Source organism: Macrobrachium nipponense, chromosome 20 (genome assembly GCF_015104395.2).
Source record: "Macrobrachium nipponense isolate FS-2020 chromosome 20, ASM1510439v2, whole genome shotgun sequence".
Lineage (NCBI taxonomy): Eukaryota > Metazoa > Arthropoda > Malacostraca > Decapoda > Palaemonidae > Macrobrachium > Macrobrachium nipponense.
The window spans coordinates 55,038,544-55,043,543 of NC_061089.1; the positions used below are offsets into that span (position 1 = coordinate 55,038,544).

Genomic DNA, 5,000 nt, shown 5'->3' on the forward strand with positions numbered 1-5,000 from the left:
ATTGATACAAAGTAAAAAAAAAAAAAAATTACGAGATAAAACCTTATTGAAAAACAAAAGAGGGATCAAAAGGCGAAAAAGGATAACCCAGGTAAAATACAAAGATAAACAAAACGAAAAGTGTGATAACTCGGAAAATACCGTGATTATAATAAGGACACAAAAAGGATGATAACCGGAGTAAACTACTAAGATAAAAATATAAAAAAGATGGTAACTCTGGTCACATACCAAGATAAAGTAAGGAAACAAAGAGGACGATAACTCTAGTAAAATACCAAGATAAAAAGACCGAAGAAAAGAAAATAAATCTAGTAAAATACCAAGATAAAAAGAGCGAAAAAAAGAAAATAACTCTAGTAAAATACCAAGATAAACTCAGGAAACAAAAAGGACAATAACCGTGGTAATTATCCCGCGATAAACAAGGAAGCAAAAGGGATGGAGATGAAGGTTCATTCTGCTTTTTATAGCAAAAGAAATTAAAACCAAGCCGTTTTGAAAAGGTGGAATTAGTATTACAGTTCATGAAAGCACAATGACATGATTCCCCCGCATAGGGTTACGTGCAAATAACATTCTAACCAACAGCAGTTAATTGTTAATTCGGGTGTTTTTCATCCCCGAGACAAACCCTTCAAATACAAAATGCTTTCTCGATGTCATTTCATATGTAAAACCCGCACACACAATTAAAAGGTTTTCAGTGTTGGTCGTCGCGTTCTTTTTAACTGGTTAGTCAATTCAATTAGTTAGTTTCTTATTATATAATATAAAATAATGTATCATTTGATATGATCTAATTTGTTGGTTTCTTAACATTTTTATAATTAGAAGAAGTTCAGCTTTGTTTATTAACTATCTAAAGTCTATTTATTCTAAATTAAGACGATCAAATAGCTTCTTGAACAAAAACCTGATTCCGGGAATAGGGACGGAAAAATCGAATTCCAAAGCCTAGCAGTATAAGAAACAAACACATTCAGTAATATCGACAGTAAAGATGAGGGCGGGCTATTGGACGTAACACGGCATTAATTTTTTAAAGATATTTACAGACGACCAATTTTGGCTTTTATGAATTGCGTGTAATGTTATCTACCTGACTATTGTAGTATACCTTAGATCAATTTCCATTTGCCACACAAGTTATTCAAGTATCGATATTGAAAATGCTAGTTAATCATTCAGTGAGTTATTTGCATCCCAATGTATCTACATACTATCATAAACTCAACTTTGCGCAGGAAAACTACGCCGGCCAAACTCTTCTAATTCTACGCACTGTAAAATGAACTTCAAGTTTCTAAGAAGTAAACATTTTGCACTTTTCCAAAATTTCTCATCGCTTCCGTAAACATACCTCAATTCGAGAACCACTACCTCACTGTTCCTCTAGACTTACAAAATTGGAAACATTACGCCATGAGGCTTTCATGATATCATCCGCAATTCTGGGAGAACCAGAGAATCCGGTGAGAAAATATCCGACTATTTCATTAAGAACCAGAGAGGGACTCCAACAAAAATCTGTCTACTGAACACACACCTGAGGCAGAGTAATTAAAACAAAATTGAGCGACGTTACACTATAAATTGCACGAGTCAATATTTGATTCAATCAGAAGATTCATAATTGATATTACTCATAATTTTGATGAGCTTCTAGAAATCGCTGACCAAGAAAAAGTAGCGCAAAATGATGTTTTTGTTCTTGGTTTTCGAAGTTGAGAGAGAGAGAGAGAGAGAGAGAGAGAGAGAGAGAGAGAGAGAGAGAGAGGTAACAAATTATAGAGGACGACATATTATAATACGGGAGGTTTGTGTACATGAATATACATATACATACATACATATATATATATATATATATATATTATAGATATATATATATATATATACATAATATATATATATAATATATATATATATATATATATATAATATATATATATATGTGTGTGTGGGTGTGTGTGTGTGTGTGTTTGTGTTTAGTGTGCGTACGTAATATTGCAGTTATATAAATATGGAGACAGTTATATGTGCAACACAGGTAGGTAAAGACAGGCTGCGACAGATAAATGCAGTTAAATTATATGCACTCCATGAGATATATGTCCTATAGACACATAAGTAAGAAGTGTGTGAGAGAGAGAGAGAGAGAGAGAGAGAGAGAGAGAGAGAGAGAGACTGAAAATCTGCCTTCACCCAGCACCTTCCCACCTCATCATATCATTCTCTTCTTCTTCTTCTTCTTCTTCTTCTTCTTCTTCTTCTTCTCAGCGGAAGAAACAGGAGACGAGACAACCGGGGCCCAAAACGACTCACCTTACAAGACCCTCCTGAATAAATAAAAAAGCAAATGACTCGGACCCAATGTTGACTCTCATCCCGGGCCCCTTCCCTCAACGAAAAAAACGAGAGCGAGGGAGAGAGAAAAGAGGAAAAAGAAAGAAAGGTTCTTAAAATAGGGCGAGAGAAAAAATAAAACGAAGAAATGCTTAAATTGCGATGTACGAAGTTGAATTAGTTTCGGTTAACCGTGTCAATAGCGTCGGAGAGGCGGGATGAATGGGGCCATTCGGAAGCCTCCGCCCCCGGCTTCGTTCACAAGGACGTTCTCCGCCGAACTTGTTTGCGTTCTCTTCTGATCTTTTAGGAGTTTCGCGGTGACATGCATTCATTAGCAGGAGATAAAGAAAGGCGGGGGTTGTGGGGGACGGGAGGGGTTCAAATGTAACTACATTCAGGGAGAGAGAGAGAGAGAGAGAGAGAGTAAAGTACAGGTAGTAAAATATCAGCAAGAAATTTAAAATTCAAACTATATATGTATATATATGTGTGTTATATATATAATATATATATATATATATATATATATATATATATATATATATATATATATTATATATAGAGAGAGAGAGAGAGAGATTGAGAGAGAGAGAGAGAGAGAGAGAGAGAGAAGAGAGAGAGACGCCCATCTGTATGACAGCCCACCTGACTGCAAGCCTGGCAGCCTAAGTAAGCCTCCTTTCCCGCCTACATTTTCTCTCTCTATTTCATCGTTACTTCCTATCTCTCTCTCTCTCTCTCTCTATATATATATATCTATATATATAATATATATATATATATATATATATATAATATATATATATGCACTTATCTCTCGCTTACGGAGGCTGCAGAGCGCCACTCATTCAATATCATTTCATTTCATTGACGAAATCTCCCAGCTGATTACTTCCGGGGAAGTCGCAGATGCAACGCAGAGATGAGGGTGATCGGCGCCCTAGATATTTCCCAAATAGAGAGAATTGTATTTCCGTTGCTAATATTTAGGGTGATTCCTCCAAGGTCAGGAGGAGAGTGGGGGAACCACCTGGCACCCCTCCTACTATACCCTACACCACCCTCCCTCAGGCCTTCCTGGGGATTGCATCTGCGACCTGGCTTAATAATATGAGGGCAAACGTATACATGCTAGTATATGCATTCGGTATGATGTATAGATGTATATATGAAAGTCTTTTGAATGTGATCTAATAGCGTAAGATGTGAATTAAATTCCAATGAATGCTAGGACTGGCAGATTAATACTCTGTAACAAAATTAATCACCAATAATTTGTACCTTCTAAAACTATTTACAATTTAGATTCTCTCTCTCTCTCTCTCTCTCTCTCTCTCTCTCTCTCTCTCTCTCTCTCTCTCTCAAGAAAAGTGACTCATGGTTTCAGTCGTTGAGGGTAAATTTATCAGTGGTGAATTACGGTTAATTACAGAGCTTACGAAATAGCAAGAAAATAATGCAACATTCATTGTGACATAAAAAGAACCTTCGTCAATTTGATTGTGAATTAAGATTCTGTAATTAAGTGGGTAGTACCTGACACGAGGCAAGTACAAAAACCAAAGGAAATAAATAAAAAAATATATATATATTTCTTAAGTAAAAGGCAGTTTCCTTGCAAATTGGGAGGTTTCGCAGAGATCGAGAAAAACGTCACTGTCACCTTTAGTCTGTTGATTACTAAATAACATGAATTTATTATTATAATTATATATATATATATATATATATATAATATGATATATATATATATATATATGTGTGTGTGTGTGTGTGTGTGTGTGTGTGTGTGACTGGTAAAAATGTTCTGTTCAACAGAATTCCATCTAATAAAGGAGCCCATAAAAAACACCAAAATATAGAGAGATAAGTACTATATTTCAGAGACTGCTGTCTCTCTCTTCATGTATATGAATAAGAAAAGTTTACAGAAAAGGTGGTATTTATACCAAGGGATCCATCCACAGGTAAGCCAATTTCGGTCACCCCCGCTGATAATCTTCCTTTAATCTTCTTAAGCGTTGGTTGAATGAAAACCCTGTCGATCACATCTGACACCCATGCTCCTTTTGAGATGTTCATTACCTACCTCTCTTTTATTAATGCCGAGTCCATCATTTGACTCTTGTACCGGCAGTTGCTGCCATGAATTATACGTGACAAATTCCAGTTTATTCTATGGTTATGTTCATTTATATGGTAGAAAATAGCTGAGTTCTGTTGTCCATACCTAACTGACCGTTTGTGATTAATACAACACAAACGGTCAGTTAGGTATGGACAACAGAACTCGGCTATTTTCTACCATATAAATGAACATAACCATAGAATAAACTGGAATTTGTCACGTATAATTTATAGTAGCAACTGCCGGTACAAGAGTCAAATGATGGAATCGGCCTTAATAAAAGAGAGGAGGTAATGAACATCTCAAAAAAAGGAGCGTGGGTTTCAGATTGAATCGACAAGGTTTTCATTCAACCAACACTTAAGAAGATTAAAGGAAGATTATCAGCGGGGGTGACCGAAATTGGCTTACCTGTGGATGGATCCCTTGTTATAAATACCACCTTTTCTGTAAACTTTTCTCATTCATATACATGAAGAGAGAGACAGCAGTCTCCGACATAGTAGTCTTTTCTCTCATA

At 35.9% G+C, this 5,000-nt stretch overlaps 2 protein-coding genes across 2 annotated transcripts in view; both read right to left on the minus strand.

Annotated features, from left to right (window-relative positions):
- Nucleotides 1–5,000, minus strand: part of LOC135225877 (nitric oxide synthase-like protein) — a 467,757-nt gene that overhangs the window by 375,713 nt on the left and 87,044 nt on the right.
- LOC135220274 (mucin-2-like) overlaps nt 1–5,000 on the minus strand; it is a 116,648-nt gene that overhangs the window by 79,334 nt on the left and 32,314 nt on the right. The gene's annotated exons all lie outside the window — the stretch shown is intronic.